We start from the raw sequence: 20,000 nt of genomic DNA, 5'->3' as shown, positions 1-20,000 counted from the left end.
CTTTAGCAGAAATGTCGCTGGTGATGGTGATGGGAAAAGATGAACATTTTCAAGGGCTATCCAGGGGACGAAATTATAATTTAAAACACGGGAATAATGCCCCAGTCTTAGGCAGAAGCGATGCAGGCGTGCCTCCAAAAAGGTCAAGTGGTGCTGCTTCGCTACAAAATCTGCGCACAAATCGCTCGTTTTCTCGAGTGTTTTTGTCCAACAAAAAGGCAACTGTTTCTCGTGACGCTTACATATTACATTTTCGGGCCACAGCTGGATGCCATGCCGTAGAGAGAATGAGATTCGAGAGCGGTATTTGTTTGCTACGTGGATTTGCAGCACTGCTGCCAGCTGGTGCACGCTGGTGTTGCTGGCTGACTGTTGATTTACGACGCGAATTAGGCGGACTTTTGAGCAGCAAGAACAAATCCGTCCACTTCAAGCACTGGTAGCAGCAGCAGCAGCAGCAGCAGCCAGGCGAAACCTTTGCCTTTGCACCAGCCAAGGATGATGTGACAGTGACGATGGATATCGTTCTGGTGCGAGTCGTCTGCGAGGTTTCTGCTGCTGCATCCGGTGCCCTCGCGGCCCTCTGCCTCGTGTGCATTTCTGTGGCTGTGTAAACAAGATAATAGTCACACACACACACACACACACACATGTGGGGCGGGACGGGGATAGTGATACGATGATTATGGTGCGGATTCGTGCCGTGGACCGCTGGCAAGACAATGCAATGCGCTGCGTTGCGCTTGGAGCTCGCCCAGAGTGAGAGTGCGAGGGGCAACAATACTCTCGGCGGCTGGAGTGATAATGTTTGCGGCAAAGATGATGCTGATGCTGATGATGATGACGATGCCTTGTGGCCCACTCTCGGTCCGGACATTGCCTTGCCTTGGGTAAACAGTTCGCCGCACATATCATTCCCGGGGCCACGGTTTGATACTGTAAGGATTCATCACTATTTGCCTACACACACACACACACACACACACACACACACACACACACAGCCCGTGAAGGTGAGAAATGGCATCAGTGGCTCGGCGCGCTACGGATTCTGCTGCGAACTCGAAAAACCATTTTCCGGTGGAAAAGTGGAACGAACGAAAATAGAAATCCCGGTTGCATCATCCATCGTGCCCCCATTTACCAGGCACTACTTCATCCCCGGGAGCGCAGCGCAGGGGCGTTCTGTAGGCGGCCGGAAACAAAAACCGGAAGCCTCACCGGAACACTCGTAGCAGAGGGAGGGGAAGGGGGTGCGGGAGTCTGGGACTGCTCCCAGCTCGAAGCACACAGCATCGGAGGCAATCGAACGATGAGCTAAAGACATGCCATGCACAGACACACACACACACACGCCATGGGTGTACGTAAACATTATGCCAATTGCGCACCACACGGGAGCAGAGATGCAGTATTGGGGGAGGGGAAGGGGGGAGGATGGGTGGCGGTCACCACCCACATGCTCGTGCTCGCTGGTGATGGAAAATGCTGATTCTCAAGAGTTTTCCTTCCATTTTTTTTGCCCAGCTGTTGTTGTTTTTCCATTGCATTGCAATCCCCCATTCCCCATCCCGACCGCGCTGCAAGTCATCCGCTGCGCCATTTTGTCGTACCATTTGTGCTGCTGCTGCTGCTGCTTCAAGCCCTCTCTGGTTTCTCCTACTCTTCCTCCTCCTCCACCAGATCCAACCCGGGATTGTTGCTGCCACGACGAACGAACGGGTTGCACATTTTCTTCGCAATGCTGCTTTAATTAGCATTTTCACCGTTTCGAGAATGTTTTCATTGCCGTTCTCCCTCTCGCTCCCATTTTGTTCATCTCGCTCACAGTGGCTCGTCGTCCCTTGCCACCAACCACCCACTCAATGGTGCATCCGGTACAAGGACGGCCAGATGGAGAGCTATTTACAGAACCGACTACCAACCATGATATCACGTGTACCTCACGGAGAGCACTCATACACACACAACCTGCAGATGCACATGTCCATGGTAAGCAATTCTGTGATTTGTGATTAATATTATCGGAGGGGGAGAAGCCCCCCGCCATTTCCCCCGCCCAGTCCAGGTGGGAAAACAAATCATGATGGAGACCGACTTTTGTGTGTGTGTGTCGATGTGGGCAGTCGGTTAGATGTTACGGTTCCGGGGGTTTTGCGGTTTATTGCCTGAACCCCCCCCGGACACCACCTCAACCACACACACACGTTGTCGTGTTCGTGGTCGTTTCCTTTCGTTTCGTTTTTTTCCTGCTGCAACATGCACTGTTGCACTGCTTTTTGGCCGTGGACCCATTATGCGCACTTGATGCGCGTGCTCTTCTAGCCGACGACATCTAGCCGAGCAGGAGGAGCACCAAATGCACTTTGACTTATCCGGCACTCCGGCACTCCGGCAATCCCATATCCTCCTGACAACGCCGCCATTTGCATTGGAAACCCCTTTTCCGGTCGGCGGAAAGTGCTTCCGGTGGGGTCCCGGAGGTCCTCTACGCACATGCCGACGAGTCCGCAGCAGAGGATTATTGGTTAGAGTTGAAGTTAGAGTGAGCAACACTAACACACAACGGTTCTTACGGAAACAAACGACGATGACGACGACGATGACGACGACGGTTGCTATGGTTAAGCCCGATTGTATATCGAGAGAAGTATGGACTACTGGGATTTACACGACATCGCTTCTCAACACGCTGTCGCTGCCCCCTTCTCCGCTATATCCTTCCCCCCGGGTCCGGATCGTTTTTTTTCCATTTCCGTGCTCGAGTGTAGAGCGTTCACCGGGACGTCGATTCGTATTTGCGTTGATTGCACTCTCAAAGTGCTGTCTACTTGCGTGCGTGCGTGTGTATCTCGAAACCGAATCGCTGCTCACCATAACCACCACCACCATCGCTACCACCACTACCATTCCCATTCATCATCATCATGATATTATCAGCCCGTGATCAGCGGGTGTGATCCCAAAACCTGACGTGCAGTGTCGCTTAGTGTCGGAATAAGGAACATTGACGTTCGGGTTTCGGATTCCGATCTAGTCGTTGCGTTGTGTAGCGTAGGAACGTTCGATAACCCACATGGTTTACTTGGATCACCGGGAGACCAGCCAGCGGGATTGAGGTTATGTGTGTGCTGCAAACGGGTGCTTACGAAACCAACGCCGAGGCCCCGGAAAAGCCATCAATCTGTATTCTGTTATTCGTGATATTATTACCATTTCGCATTCCGATTGTTGGATTGATGGTCCCTCGTTCCACCACCTCGTCATCCTTGTTCCCATCGTTTCTGCCTCTTCCGCTACAGTGGATCCTATCGCTTGATTGGAGTTTGATTTTACCTTCGATATGATTTATCTCCACTTCGGAATGTATTTTTAAACGCGAATCTCGCGCACGAACCTCGCGGTTCGCCGCCGCGGTTTTAGACTAGAGAAAACAGGAAGGAAGGAATTTGAAGATGAGATCGAAAAAAGGGGGGTCGCGAAAGCACACAATCCAACAGAACAGTGTGCTCGGGTGTAAGGCTTCGCTCGAGATCGGGACTGCACTTCTGCACTGCACCGGTCCGGTCTCGGTAAAGCAGTGAGTGCTTCACCGGTTCGCCGTTCGCCGGCCCTGTTGGCCACGGATAACAGTCCATTTTTATTATCTTTCCACCGGCACCATGGCAGTGTATTCGTTTGCGATTCGCTGCTCCTGACCGTCCGGCAAAGGCAGAAGGGTCTACGGGTCCGCTGCACTTAAATGCACGAACAGCGAATAGTGGAAGGAAAAGTGGGAACCCCAAGAAGAGTGTGGGAAGAGGGGTGGGAATTGAATTGGAAAGTGAACATCGTTACTCATGTCGCAACCCGGTTCCGGAGGTTCCGGTTTCCCGTGCACGGTGCACACCACCACCTTCCGTCCGTTCTGATTTGATTTGAAGCGTTCTCGCACGTTCGAAGGGGTTCGAAAGGGGTTCCGAAGGGGTGTGGGTCGGATTTCGGTATCCGTTTTCGGCGCGCGCGCGCCTCTTGTTGCCGCTGGCAGATAATTCCAGGAAGCATCCAGGCGCCCAGACCTGATTCGCTCGATTCGAGCGAGTTTCCTTCAAGTTGCTTTACCTTTCGTTCCGAACGACGATTGGTACGATACGTTTCTCGGAAGGATGCAGCAGCAGCAGCAACCATGTTGCCAGGTGTGCCAGGGCCCGGCCAGGTGAACCAACCAATCGATTCGAGCCGAACGTGGCTGCATTCTTCTTACGCTCCAAATAGCCCCGCCGGTGGTACATATTTGTCCGCTACGGAAAATGGAGCGTCCGACAAAATTGCAACCATTGGCAACGCGGTGGCGAGTGGCCGGATCGAGAGAAGAAAGGTTGAACCAAAAGAAGGCAAGGAAACCACACTGGAAGGGCCACACTGGCACACACACTGAGGCAGAAGCACGTCAGAAGCGCACCAGAGATGAGGTTGCGGATAAGGATGGCTGCCAAGGTCCACCACCTGGTTAGCGTCGGGGATTCGACATTCGGAGCCGAGAAGCAGCAGATGATGATGATGATGATGGACCGAACCCCCTCAAGAGGGCCACCACCGAAATATCCACCAGGATGGCGGCACCAAACCACCCCGGTATCGGGTATCGATCGGAACGCATTAATTCCGGCTGTTTGAGTTTTTTCCGACTCACCTGTTCCGATGATTGTAAATTCGTGTCCGTGTAGCCGGAGCATGTGTCTTTAGTTACAAAATTGGGGCGGTTGAAGGTAGGAGACCTCCTTTAGAACGAGAGGCGTACGTAATGAGATGGCTCTCGAACGATGCAATTGATTAAAGTGGATCAAATTAAAGGCGGATCCAGGCGGGATCCCACAAAAAGGGAGGACTACTGTCTTGCCCCATTGAGTGAAGGGCACCTTCTCGGCACATTCGTTAAAGTCAGGTGTTCGCATCCCTCGTGACCTCGGATTCGGGTTCACCATTAAAAACCGGGAATTGCATCTAAGCGTAAAATGCGTTCCCCCGCGTGTGTATGTGTGTGTGTGTTGCTTCGAAGCCCACCCGGGAAAATAGAGATTCCCGGTGTCAGCCTCGGAGTGTGTGTGTGTGTGTGGATGAGGGATTCATGCACGCGCCAACGACGACAGGCAAATGTTCATTATGGGAAAAAAGATCAAAGGAACCTCCCCGGATAGTCCGCCGGGTTGCTGCGATGCGATGGTTTCTGGTTTCGCCCCATTCGCCATTTTTTTTTCTTGCCATGACGGAGGGGGGTTATTTCCGTCTAAAATCCAAATGAGAAAAATTCACCCAGACCAACCAGGGGATGGAGGGTTGGTTAGATGATACCATGTTACCTGTAAAAAGGGGAGCACGTGGTTTCTTCTTCTTCTTCTTCTTTTTCGTCTCTGGGTGCACAACATAGATGGTAGATCCCGGGAGATCCTGTCGCGGTGTCGCTCTCTGCCCAAAACCCGGAAACGCAAAATTGCTTACTTGTGGCTAAGGCGTTACACACACACACACACACACCTGGTGCGGACCGGGCCGATCGAGGTACGGGGGACACCGGGAGAGATGCAACGGAACGGGGTGCCGGGGACTTCCGGATGCAAAGCGCTACCTACTTGGTCCTGCTTACGATGCTTACGATGCTTACGATGCTTACTTGTAAGCAACAGTCGGTCCGTTTTTGAGCCAGTCCGTTTGTCGTCTCTCTCTCTCTCGCTCCCTCCCGGGTGTAGTGTTCCCGGCCGGGTTCCAGGTGTAGGAGCTGAAGAGCTGACACCCGCAAACGGTCGCACCGAAAGGTATACGTATGTAGTATGAAGAATGTATGTCAAGTAAGACAAATATTTATAGCCCGAGAGCACACGGTTCGGTGCATCCCCCGCCCCAAACCCCACCCCCACCGGTGGACGGAGAAAACGAAGATCATTCCCCCCCCACACCCGTGCCGTTGTCGTTGTCGTCAGCATCGTTGGCAGATAGAGCTCCTCGAGCGAATGGAATATAATATGATGTTTGTCCGCCCTTCCACAGCGTCAGCGGCGCAATGGCTGTGTGTGGAGTGGTCCTGTGTGCGCGTGTGTGTGCGTGTGTGTGCGTGTGTATTGTGGAGTACCATCAAACGGATGGAAGGACAGAGACGAACACAGAGAGGCGGCAGTAACACATTTTGCAACGGAGGCGTATATGCAAATACGTTTACCACGGAACGGACTCTGGTTGCGTCCGAGAGAGAGAGAGAGAGAAGGGTACGACCCCGACCTGGGTAAGAGTCCGTGTCCGTACACTACGTTCTACTGCTGCTGCTGCTTACCTGCTGCTGCTGCTGCTGCTGCCTGACAAATGCAGAAACAACGGACTCAAAAATCGCAAACCCAACAAGACCATCAGTGATGGTGGTGCATCATCCCCACCAGCGGCCGGCTATTGCGAATTGCGTCTCCTCTCGGAACCCCTCCGAAGCATCCTGGTATCATCCTGGGGCTTACTGTGTGTCTGTGACATTGTTTACCGTATGGAGGGCGCTCACGACGTCGACAGCTTTTTGACACCAAACGACTAGCCAGCAAGGAGCCAGGAGCCAGGAGCAGCAGCTAAAAGTAGGGTTAGGGTTGTCACCGAAGGTGTGTCAGCATGGCGACGGTGTACGGCGCCGCCTGCTCGACCCACCATTTTTAGACTGGAACGAAACGACGGTGTCAGGGATTGCTGCTGCAGAACAGAGCTAACGCTTCTTGTGCCGAGTGTGTCAGGTCCAAGAGAAAGAGGGGCAGTGGGGAGAGAGTTTCCCATTGCGTGAGTCGCTTTCTGTCAATCCTGGCTGCCAGGACCGTGGCGCTTTACCGTGGGTTCGGGTGGCTTATGGGACGCTCAAGCAGCTGCGTTAGAGCTGTGTGAGAGCTTACATTTTGTGTAACATTTTGGTTCATGCCATGCCATGCCAAGGGATGCGACCGTTCGTTCGTTCGTTCGTTCGTTTTGTGACCAGCTGGTACCACCACGGCCACGGCGACCAAGTGACCTTTGACATTTTGTGCTGTGGAGTTGTGCCCCATGCTAGCTTGTTGCCAGGAAACGGCTCCCTGGGAATAGAGGGATGCTGATTCATACGAAGCATCAGCGAGCGCGTTTCGTTTCTGCAAATGACGCTACCACTGCACACACGCAAGCACGCACCTGGGTAGCGGAGACTTTTGATTGCGATTGGGACACGCAGACTGAATCAGTGTGGATGTACACACACACACACACACACACAAGGGCAGGCGACATTGCGCTGTTTTTTTGTTGCTGTAATTTTCAGTCGCGGTCGGAGGTTGGCGAGAAAATTGGGAAGGAAAAGTTTGCTGGTGAGCATGCAACTCACCTAGATAACAGTTAATGGGGAAGAAGGGGATGAGGAGAAGCAGTAGGAGAACGTTGATTGAATAGCTCACTCCATCCCCTCAAACCCGGTGTTGGGGTTGTTGGAGGGGCGTACACTAAACTGTTGAGAGAAAAAGTTTTTTCCCCTCGCTGCCACCGGCCGGCACACATGCACACGTACGGCCCCTGAACGAACTCACATACACACACACACACACACACAACACACACACACACCTGTACGGTGCAGTAAAAGTGCTGAAATAATCGGGAAAAGTTTGCCCCTCTTCCCGCTTCTTCGGCTTCTTTTCCCTCCGGTCACTGTATTTTGTGGTGAGTATGACCTGATGATCACACGCACGGGCATACAGAATCCGCGGGCACCGGTGGCACACTCCATTCGATCGCATCGATCTCGAAGTCCCAGCTGCAACTGTCAGGACGCTTGGAGTACGGTGGAGCGGGGTGAGGATTCACCGATTGGGGTGCTAATAAACGATCAATTTTCCGGCCCACCCTGTAACTAGATGTACGTGTGTGTGTGTGTGTGAGCGTGGAAAAAGTTTCCCCAAATAGTCCTAGGGTGGGGTCCGAATTTACGATAATTTTTTCCGGCAAAAGTTGTTCCGCAAGCTCGAAGCATGACTATTGCTATCAAGCGTGTGTGCGCGCGCGTGTGTGTGTGTGTCGTGTTAGTGAGTAGAGACCGTAGCGTTATCGTTGTGGTTAGCCCCCTGGTGGCTCATTGGAACGGGTTTGCCATTTTACCCGCTACCGGTGCCTAATGAGCAGCGCTAACTTTGACGTTCACTTTATCGTCTCGTTTCGGTCGCAGTAGGCCACGTTCCACAACGACGAGGAACGGCATCTAGTTCGCAACGTGTGTGTGTGTGTATGGATGATCCAAGTAACCAACGGGTTTCGCAAACCGCCACCACCAGGATAAACATCCTGAAGGCTTGGAAGGATGTTGGCAACCCCGGTGCGGGATGTCATAAACGCAACAAAAAAAAGATCGACTCCAAAGGACACACCAAAGGATGTGGCTTCCACCGGAATCAGGGGTTGGGAGGGGAGGATGGAGGGGGGGGGGATGAATTGTCACCATTTTTGGCCACTTCAGCCCTTCAGCAAATGGCGGTTGATCATCCGGATTAAGCCCGACACCGCACCAGGTAAGGGGATGGGGGCTGTAACGCGCGAAAGCGGCCAACGTAAGCCCATTTCTGGACGGGTTTTTCCAGTGCGGCTAGCTAGACCAAAGTCCCGAACCCGAAGACGGGTTAGTTCGGGGCTCGGGAAAGTCAACCGTGGTGCGAGCAGGCGCCATTTTTTTTTGTTTTGGCTGTTGTTGTTGTTTTAGGGTTCTTTAAGCCATTTCCCTCTGGCCGTGTGACTCCGACACCGACATGGCCGTCGGGCAACGAAAAACCGTTCTAATTACTTAGTCAGCTCGTGACGCGACCCGTGGATGGTCTGGTCCCCCCCCCCGTGGATGATTTAATTATGGACGCGCCTGGTGAGGGAAAATGGAGCCCGGGAATAGAGAAAAGGATGGCGGGATTTTCCTCGGTAGGTGTTCAGGCATATAGTGTAGCGATGGTTCCGTTTTTTCCCCATTTTCATTTGGGATTTGTGCTGCTGCTGCTGCGGGCGTGCTGATGAGAGGATGATGTGTCTATTCGTCCAGGACCTAAAGTCCTAGAGCCGAGATGCTGCGGAGGTTATGGATAATATGTTCGTCCTCTACACACACTAGTTCAAGGACGAGCAGCAATTCGTAGGATTCTCTACGCTAGACCCTGCGTCTTGGGTGGACCTGTCCCATTCTACTGGAAGGATTCTTGTTTTACGATCTACGAAGAAAGTCTGGAGTATCTATACCTTTTTGAATTCTGCCAAGAGAAAGCTACTCCATTGCTATTGCTAGTAGAACGATAACCGCAAACCATGCCCCAAAATTCACTCTCTCGCTTTTTCTTCGTCTTCGTCTCTTTCTAATACCTCACGGGACGATGCCCGGGTTTCCAGTTCGTTGGCAGGATAAGGCACAAGACATGTAGCTCAAAACGAGCTGATTTTCACGCTAATATAATATTTCATGAATATTTATCCGCTTAGCGAGTGACGGAGCCGGGTCCCGACCGGCGGCCCTGCCTAGACGAATCCCATGCCACACCCGAGATATCCTCCGGACTCCCAAGAATCAGGTCCGGACATTCGGACAAACAACGCCCCTGTCCCGGGCCCGGGTCCGGGTGGAGACAGGTGGCATGGTGCAGGTGTTGCCTTGTTTTATGTATCCAGTTTCCACGGCATAGCCAGAGACTCCTTGTCCATCATGTCCTGCGTTCCACCACCACCACAAAATATCACCTCACAGACCGCTGACGGTTTGGCTGACCGAGACCGAGAATTGTTGATAGCTCGTTCACTTCTTTTTCCTCTCCCTTTGCCCCCTCGGTTTCTCCGCTCCAACCAGTTAAAGGTTCGTCGTTGGTCGGTCATTGGATAAATTGTATTATTTCATCCCCAGTGCACCACAAAACGAGACCGTCCGAGATCGGGAGAAGGAGGCGAGTTTGGCGGTCTGGCGCGGAACTGTGATGAAGGATCCCTGGATCCGGAATCCTGGCACCTCGTGAGAACGACCGTGACAAAACTTTATCCCCCTTTTTTCGCCTGGAGGAGCCCATAAGGTGGTGGGAGTGGGTTTTTTTTTCTTCTTCTTTTGCTTTTCCGAGCGGCTTGAGGCCAGAAACTGAAGACCAAACACCAAAACGACGACAACACCGGACCGTTCCCTCGAAAAGGCAGGGTAGGCAGAAACAGAAACCCGAGAAACCGAGATCAGGATACCAAGAAAAGGGCCACGAATGAAGGTGGTGGCTGTACAGTGAAGTGCAGGAAACCTTTAAGGTTCATGTTCACCCTTCCTTTCTTCTCTCTTTCTTTCTTTCTCTCTTTTTTCCCCAGTTTCTCTCTCTCTCTGGGTCTCTCTTCATATAGGTTTGAAGCGCGCTTGAAACGCTCGCGAAACACGAAACATGACGTGGAATACACGTCACGGTGTTGTACTACTACCAACCTCGTTTCGTTTCCGTTTCCTCGCCTGTGCGTACACACACACACACACAAGGGCACTTGGGTACCCTTCCTCAGGGCCCCCCTGCCCTTGCACCCCCTGGGTTTTTTTGTTTTTGCATTTCCCCTCCCCCCATCCCCTTTTTTTGTTGCTCTATTCATATGGGGAGCGTTCCAACGTTCGCCACTTTTCAGGGTGGCAGAGCTCTGGTGTCGGTCGGTACCCCTGACTCCTGACCTAACCTGGGGGTCCAGGGAGTCACCGAGCAACACTGGCTGACAACGGCATATCGCAGCCCTCTCTCCCCTCCCCCCGTGTGGCCCCGGAAATGGTTGCTCGAGTCAAGTACGGCTCGGTGCGGTGTTTCTGCTTCCGGTGGAGCCACGAGTATGTGTGTGTGTGTGCACACACCCAAGATTTCCCAGGTAATGGTATTGTTTTCTTCCGCTTCCCTTTCTTGCCTGCCTGACGGCCAACTTGCGAAGGGTGCAAGGTAGTAGTGGCTCCCAGGGTTGCTGTGTTGCTGTTGCTGCTGATGCGCGTTGCTTTCAAGAAATCCTTTCACTCTCTCCACCAGGTACCAGTGTGTCGTCTAGGGTGTCATCGCACAGAGTTCGTGACGGTAAAGGCAGGTAAAGGTGGTGTTGGTGGTGGTGGTGGTAGTCCCGCAATCATCATTATCGTGAGCAGAATTTTAATTTTCCCCATCTTGAGTGGTTGTTGTGTGCGGGGATACGATTTTCGAGACCCCGCTTGGGGGGAGGAGGGGGGTACGTCATTCACACCACACACACACACACACATACACACACACACACACACACACACACACATCTTGTGAGAATGGTGGGCGAACTAGGGAAGGGACTAGAGGCCCATAATTATGTTGAGTGTGCTACACGAGTACACGAGTGCGCACGGTGTGTAAGTGTCACGGGATCCGTGGTTAGAAAAATGGAGAAGACGTGTGTAGCGCGAATCGTCTGAGGCCGATACGTTCTGCCCTCCATTCTCCAGCGCTGCAGCCAACGAGATCGTTATTATGTTTAAACCATTAATACGAACCCCCGACAGCGAGATACGGGATTAAGTGATGGAACGATGGTGCCATTCCCATTCCGGCAACCGATTTGTGTTGAGCTCAATAATTGAGTGCTTCTGACGCACACACACACACACACACTACTACGTATTTATAGATTGTGTGTCAGGGGGGCTCTATCTCATAGCGAAAAACCGGTCAATCAATCTTTGGCGAACGAATTAAAGCAGAACACAGACAACTTCCGTCACTTTCCTATCGAAGCGCTCGGGATAATTTGGGCATGCGAACGGCAGTTCCGTTGCTGTGGTCCAATTTTTTTTCTCTCTCTCGTCCACCACTCGTCGCTGCCACTGCCCTAATTACCTCTGGTTTCTGAACAAGTGGACCCCCGGGGAAGGGGAGGGAGGACAGCAAATAATTATAACCCAATTACGGGACTGATTACAAAGTCGCCGAGACCACTACGGGTGCACGGCCCTGAACATCAGGGACTAACGAGATGCGAGAGACCAACCAACGAGAGCAATTGAGCACCGAGCATCTCGCATCATCATCGGGGTCATCGGGGAGTTTGCTGGGCACGGGGCTTCCGCCGGGTGCGGATCAGAACCATCAGACGACGCGCGAACGACACCGCCGGACACCCAACCACCGGATCCAGAAGTTAGATTCTAGTTGCTGCTCGGAACAGAAACTCGGAGCGGTGGTGGTATAATGTTCGGACCTAATTAGGAGCCGCACCGCGGACAGCACAGCACCGGCCAGTGGCGTACTGATTGACATACACACATACACACACGCACACACGCACACAAAATGACTGGCCGGATACGGTTCTATGATACTCGCTCCCGGTGCCTACTATCTGAAATCCGAATCGATCGATCCCCGGCGGTAAACGTCAAATGTGTCATTATGGCGTCAAATATCTCTCAGTCTGTCTCTCTCTCGCCCGGCGGGGGGACTCGAACTAAACAGCCAACAGTCGCTACGTCATCGCTAGGACGAGGTTTACTTTGATCTGCTGTAGAAAGTTCCCCCGTTCCCCCAGGTTCTCGAACAACTACTGTGGCTACTTAGATGGGTTCCGTCCGATTAGAAATGGAGGCCGGGCGCTGCTTCCGATTTGCTGCTCTGGGTGCTCGAACCCGAACCGAACTGGAATGATGCATAATTGCTGACGGGGAATGTCCGTCCGTCCGTCCGTCCGTTCGTCCGGACCATCATCATCATGGCGGAAATCGTGGTGGAATGCAACAATCAACGCTCCGAAAGGGGAAGGGTGGCGGCGCTGGACGCTATCGAACGATCTAAGAGAAGACTCGGTTGTTCTGATGATGAAAAGGGCCGCCTTTTGATGTTCGAATGTTTCCAAGTAATCGCAGCACGCGCAGGAGTTAGATTCCCTCTGGTCTGGTCTGGTCTGGTAGATTGGTTGGTTGGTCAAGTCGGGGGTAGACTTGTTATCGCGTTCCGGCGGCTGTTCCGGACAACAAATGAATCACTTCACGTTCTGGGGGGAAGGCGTTGGTGTTCTGCGTCCCTCCAAACTCAGCGCTTCAAAGGCAAACCAACCCGGTTGGTTATGTGTGAGTGGCCACGAGATGGATAGCGCCAAACGAACGAACGGACGGACGGACGGACAAGCATTTCTCATGAAATAATCAGCACAATAACGACCGCCCGTACGCGCCGGTATGGATTTGAATAAAACGGACCGCAACAATAATAGCGAGTCCTTGGTTTGGCCGAGCCGGGCCAGGCCGGGGAAAGATTAAGGCTTATCTCGGGTGGAACCGAAAGGCGTTATGGCGTCGTCGTCGTGCTCGGTAAGTGCCCTCGGTTGAGCACAAAAACCAAGCAACACCTTCTCCCGGCCCGCTCCGATTGGTTCATAAATAATTTCTCGAATCGTTCATCGCACAGCACAGCACAGCATAGCAGGCGGCGTGACCGAGACCGACCGAGACAGGGGTCCGGTGGCATGGGCCCGCTTGTAGCTAGCTACAGGAGCTACAGGTTCCTTGGACGAAGAGAGAGAGAGAGGAAGAAGAAGTGTGCGCGGCGCTTTCAAGTGCTGTTGTGCTTCGTGAATGGCCCGGAGGTGCTGGTGGGCCGTTTTATGGAAAATTATGCTTCCGTTTTGCGTCCCGTTCCGCACACCTTTCCCGAGGACGACGACGACGATACCCAATTTGGACACATTTTATTGTGTCATCTCAACCGAACAACCTGAGCTGGGGCTAGGGCTGGGGTCACCATCCTACCACATCCTGTGATCGAGATGAACCCGGGGATGAAGCGCCGGTTGGCGGTCGTGAGGGCGGAAAGGAAAATTATAAATTAACGTCCGGATGAGAGGCTCCCCCCGGGGGGTCCTTTGGGGTGCAAAACCGATCGATCGACGACGAGGAGGCAGGTGCTGCTGCTGCTGCTGCTGATTCAGGTTCAGTGCCATATTCCCGGTTCACAAAATTTCAATTTGCGTCTCGCACAATGGCCTACGGACGAGTACGCGCGCGCTCAGCACCTGCCTTCTCTTTCCAAAGGTTTCCCCGCAAAAAAACGGCACTTCCAGCGTACGGTTTGTGTCGATGGATAAGTAAACGGAAGGCAGAAAGGTAGGAAGAAAGGAAGGAAGGAAGGTAGTATTAATGCTACCTCTATTTGTGTGCTTCACGCGAAACATAAAACCGAACCGATCCGAACGAGCAACCCGCCGTTGGCCGTTGATGTGGAACCCCGGTCTCGGTGGAGAAGCGCTCGTACGCTCGTCCGCCATCAGCATCACCGTCATCGTAGAGCCCTCCTCTGATGCGTGCTCACGTGTGTTTATAGTTTGCACAAATCGAAATAGATTGATATCATCCACGGGGGTAGCGGGTTGCGGGTTGCGGTTCGCGGATCGCGGTTAACGCTGCTTCTGCGGTATTGTTGTCGGCTGCCCTTGGTCGGTGGCTGAATATATTGTGTCTGTGTCTGCCTGGAGCGGAACGAATTTTGCTGAGGCTCGCGAAACGCTGAAGTGACACGATGTGTAGCCGTGCTGCCGACTCGACGCGCGTTACCAATGGTAACCAACCGAAGGTCTACGAGGACCAGCTCTTGAACCAGCAGTAGCAGCAGCAGCAGAAGCAAGAGTAGCAGAGGTGTTGCCGCATGTGGGGCGGTTCGCTGAAGCGCTGAAGCTACGAGGCTCTTCTTCTGGCTGGCAAAAGTTTTAACGATGCGTAAAATCAAAAATAGCACTTTGGTCCCCCCATTTTGCACCACCACCACCCTGCTGCTGCTCGTTGGCTCGTAATTCTAGGCGTGTGTGCGTGCGTGTGTGCGTGCGTTAAGTACGTTTCGGCGCGCAAGCTCTTTATAACTTTCGCCACTCGGAATGTAATTCCAAGATGCTGAGGGGATGATGAGTAATGTGTATGGCTTCTTGTTTCGTCGACGCAAGATCCATGCGCCAAAACAAAAAAAAAACCCGGTTTCATGGCGTAACGAGGCATCCTCCATTACCACGGATCCAAATTACGAGTCGGAATGAGGCTCTGAGGAATTTATTCTCAATAAAAACCACCCCACGGGAATGGGGTGGGAATGGGAATGAAAGGAGTGAAATCTAATTCTTCATTTCACATTTCGGAGTGTGTGTGCGTGTGTGTGTGTGTGTGTGTGTGTGTGTGTGTGCGCACACATGTCACGGGAATAACCGAAACGGGAATAACCGGTTCAGCAGCAACGCTGCGTCTGTCTCAATTGTACTGCTATGTGTAGAACCAACATCGAGTGAGAATCGATAAGCGCGGCGCTGTCTGTCTGCTGCCCGAAATTCGTCAAATTAAAACTTTTGATGCCAACCACCCCCTCGCCTCTTTTTCTTCTCTTCATTGTTCTTTTTATCTCTCATTGTCGCGCTCCCTCCGCGCTTCTGAAACTTTCTCGTTTATCAGTGTGAGAAAGTACGCCAGCCGACAGCATAATGTACCGCAGCGAGCGAGTGAGTTGGCAAAACGAAATGAAGAAACAATCTCTCTCTATCTCTCGCTGCGATACAAACATCCCACTCATCGCCCCTACCACCACCATCTAATCCCCGCCCCCCGGTTCCATTCCGGGTCCGAAAATTGCTCTCGATTTCATTGTGCGTTTGCTATTCTGCTTGGAAGATTTGGAAAAAGTTTAATCCCCAGCCCAGGGGAGGACCTGCACCGTAAGTAGCCACCGAGAATTCCACCGAAATGGAATGGACGGAAGGGCCCAAGTGGTAGGATGGTGATGGCGGCGGCCAATAGACGATGTCTTTATTAGCCCTCGTTGTAACGAATCTCGAGAGTGTATAAGCAACACGACGTACATGACCTTTACCGTTGTGTCCGCGATGTCGCAGCGATGGTCCGGATGGACTTCTGGAATCGTCCAGAGATGGCATGGGAATCAAATCGCTCCCTCCCCGGAAGAAAATGTCCGCAACGTCGAAGAAAGCTCAACGCTTGCTTCGTTGTTACTGCGGCGTTCGTCGACGCATCAGCGTACGCTTAAGGCCTCGTCTAATTATGGTTCCTGGTGTCTTCCCTGGAGTCCTCCAGCAACAGGGGGCTGAAAGTGCCTTAGACAGGATTGCCTTCAATGTAGCGAGTCTGTCGCATAGCTTGAACGTCAAATTATACGCTTAGATGCGTCTAGAGAAGAACGACTCTCTCGCTTTCGGCGAAAGCTGCCTAAAACTCTCCTCTTCGGAGTGTTCCATCCGCATACGCATGGTGCCACGAGCCAAGGGAGTTTCTTTAATCTTTTATATTGTTGCCGGTTTGCAGGTAATCGAAAATCAGTCAAAAGGTTACGACAGGAAAAAAAGGAACCTTTCCATAGCACCCTCGGTGTTGGCGCGCATTAAAAAAAGGGAATTCCCTCCTGTCGGTCTCATTCAAATGAGATGTCGCTGGCACGTAATGGCGCGCGAGGAATTGGAACAGGAATTGGATGTCGATCCGGTTCGAATCGGGTTCGCCGCGACACGCGACTCTTCGACTGTTGCGGGTGGGCTTCCCGCTCCAAAAAAAAAAACAGGTTCTGAACAGAACTTGTTACTTGTTACCGGGTGGGGGGGGGGTGCCCCGGAAGGTGTCAGTGACAGGTAACATTCGGCTGACTTGACGAAATGTTGGGTGCGCGCTGGCAATGCGATTAAGAAGCATTAACGCGATGTTATCGCGTCCTGTAGCCGCCGGTATGGCGCCCGTTGTCGAAGCCGCCAAGACCCATGTCACTCAGACCCTCAGAGGCCCACCTGGGACCTGTGCGACCTTCCACCCAGGGTTGGTGTCAATAAATCGTGAAAAACATCCCTTAGCACCTGCTTTCTATGCCTCGCGGGATCGGGGATTTTTTTTTTTGGGAGATGGGGCGCCGGAACCCGGACATGGGTTCAGCGGCGGTGGCTCCAAAAGAAGTTCTCGTGGCCTTCCCCCTTCCCTCCAAAAAAAAAAAAAATTACGAAAAGAAGATGGCGGAAAAGGCAATCAGATTTCGCTCTCGTGGCCACCTGATGATGAGGATGAGGATGATGTGATGACGAGCCGATACGGCGCTACGGAGATTCGGGAATGGCCACGATTATCGCGACCAACGATCCTGGTTGGTAGAATGGTGATGGTGGCAGAATTGAATTGCTTTCGCCAAACATCCTACGACACACACACACGCGCGCGCACACACACGCAGACTGTGCTGCTCAGAAACGAATCCTTTAGCGATGGCGATGGCTGAGCGTCCCATCCCGGGTGGTGGTCCCGGGAGTCAAAACTGGATTGATTTGGGAGGGGACGCGATTGGGAAATGTCGAGGACGACCACCAACACTTCACGCAACATCCATCGCCATATCGTCCATATAGAGGTCTATATATATACTATATTCCACTCTCGTTGATCGTTTCCGAGTCCGTATCCGAGGATTCGAGTGCCTGGCGTGCTGGCGTGCTGGCATTAGTAATTGCATTACAGCGGGCACACTGGGGCAGCACTCGAATCCCCGGGATCGGTCGACCTTACCCGGCGCGAATGCTTCAATCTAATTATCAACTTCAGAACCCGTCGATCCGTTCACATACCTGCCAAAGAGAGAGAGAGAGAGAGAAGGAGAGAATGTGAGAAGAGCGCAATTAGTAGATGGTCGGCTATATCATATTGGAGCAATTGGAGGAGGGAGCGACGGAAGGCGGGAGAGTGGGGATAATGTCCAGGCACCCGATTTGGAGTTGGAGTTTTCGAGGGGAATCGAGGCGATTTCAATCGATCGGATCGAGGAGAGTTCGCTCCTTCGTTCCGAGATTAAGCGGAGCGTTTTAAGCGAAATAATCTCATTACAGGGTCGACGGTCTGGATGATGTTGATGATGCTGCAGGATGGACGGCCAGGGCCCCGTAGGGCCTGAGGACCGGGGGAGACCCCGTGTCGCCCATGCGAACTATTCGATTACCCGGGGACAACCGATTACGTGTAATGTTTTCGCAGGTATGTGCCGTGCCGAGTTGGCAGTTTCGCGCGTAATTGAATTGTTTGGCCATCAACCGCACCTTGATGAATTATGGTGTACTGCTGGCGGGAACGATGACCATCATGTCACGGGATGCTTGTTTGTTGGGATTATTGTCATTGAGACGGAAGAACCTTGAGCTTGAGTTTGTTGTTGTAAAACCGGCAGTCTCGTCGGTGAGTTGCTGGATGCGTTTTGAAACGGAGGTACTGTTTCGGAGTGCCGTTCATCGAAGAAGGCACAGAGCTCGGTTGAGACATCATCCGGTATACTAACTCGAGCGCATCCAATCGATTCACGCTTGACAGTCAACTGTCAACAATGATGTGACGCTGCCGTTTGACAGTGTCGCCAGTGAGGCTTCCGAGGATGCTGAAACATCCAATGGATTCCCCTCGAGCCATCGAATCGTGGTGCAGAACTCGACTGCAAACGATACTACTTGCACGTCTGAGTGGTTCGCGTGATGAGGGATTAATATGCGAAACACAGTTCTCCGTAAACAAACACACCCCCTACTCCTACTAGCGCCACTAGCAACAGCATCTGCTGCAACTGCTGTTTCGGTCTCGATTCGGGAAATGGAAATCAACTTGTGCCTCACTATTGATTCGGAACTAATTTTTGAAGCTTCGACCAACCTCCGGAGTTCGGAGAGAGTTCCTGCAGCAAACGGAAGCTTGCGGACGGTTGAAAACTCATTTGAATTTACAATTAGAAACACAACGGAATTGCGCAAGCAGTGCACAACAACCACACACACACAGTAATGGCGCCATCAAAGCGCATCAGCGTAGCAACCAAATAGTTCTCTCGTCTGGGGAGGCGCTTTTTTTGTAGTTGTTGCTACAATCGAGTAGCCCAAAAGTCCGATTAGTGCTGGACTCGAACGGCGACAGTACCTGGAACGGAGGTCACTACAGCATTTCGTGTACGGAGCGAAACGCATGATGCCCCGTGGATATCATTTAACCTCGAAGTCGGAAGCGACGGAAAAGTGGTCGGCCGGCAATCGCGACGTGACGTGAACAGTGAACTGTGTGGATGCAACGAAGCGACGGAACTGACGTCATGAGCCGGAGAGCTCGAATAACACAAAACAGACGCTCGCGTCACACAAGAGGTGCTGGAGAGGGGCGAAGGCAGCGAACCTCCGTACCATACCAACCCAAAAACCCATTACGAGCGACGTCATCCCATCATCGGTACCGTTGCCGTTCAGCGCGGATGCCCGGACGCGGTGCATCCGTGTGACGTAGATGGACCAGCGCATCCAACGGTAGTATTTTGCTGTCGTCGAGGAGCAATTTTCGTTTCGAGTTAACAGCTGCTAAGCACACACACACACACACACACACGTGCTTCGCTTTTCCTGTTCTTGTATCCATTCCATTGCGTGTGCCTCTTCCCCTAGAGGAAGTGTACACAGCGAGTGCAAGTAAACAGCATGAAATCGAGCATGCGAACAGAGAGGCGGGTTAAGCGAGAGCTGCTTCCGGTAACGGGCCGCCCGATATAGGCCCCGGTCGTACTCTTGTCAAATTAGCTTCCGGCAAAGTTAATGAAAAGGCAGGTGGTGTCCGTTGGTTTCCTGCAGCTCCGGCAGAGGCCATGACAGTGGCCGTGTTTCCTACTTCTGGAAGCAAAACCGACAACGATGTTCATGATGATGATGATGATGATGATGATGATGTGCACCAAACTAGGGAGCCACCGAGCAAGGTCAGGGCAATCTTGACCCCAAGCATTAGATCGATTAAGGGAACCCCCCCCCACAAGGCCATAAGGAGGGTGTGTTGTTGTGTGCTTTGCCGCAGCAAGCTAAATAGTGTCCAGAGATTAACGGTAAACGGTGTCTAATGACGGGCTGCATTCAAGGCAAGGAGAAGGCAAGGTAGGCTGTGCTGTCATGCGGCTTCAACAAGCTGCAGCCAAATCCGAGTAGCCATATTGCGAGCACCGCTGACAATAGACCACAAACGC

The 20,000-nt window shown here is 52.5% G+C and overlaps 1 protein-coding gene across 1 annotated transcript in view; it reads right to left on the bottom strand.

Moving 5' to 3' along the window:
- The window catches only part of LOC125954570 (protein still life, isoforms C/SIF type 2), a 42,798-nt gene that overhangs the window by 19,992 nt on the left and 2,806 nt on the right, over nt 1–20,000 (bottom strand). The window lies entirely within an intron of this gene.

This window comes from Anopheles darlingi, chromosome 3 (genome assembly GCF_943734745.1).
Source record: "Anopheles darlingi chromosome 3, idAnoDarlMG_H_01, whole genome shotgun sequence".
In the NCBI taxonomy this organism is placed as follows: domain Eukaryota; kingdom Metazoa; phylum Arthropoda; class Insecta; order Diptera; family Culicidae; genus Anopheles; species Anopheles darlingi.
The sequence above is the reverse complement of the archived record's forward strand: the minus strand, read 5'-3'. Positions and strand labels throughout refer to the sequence as shown.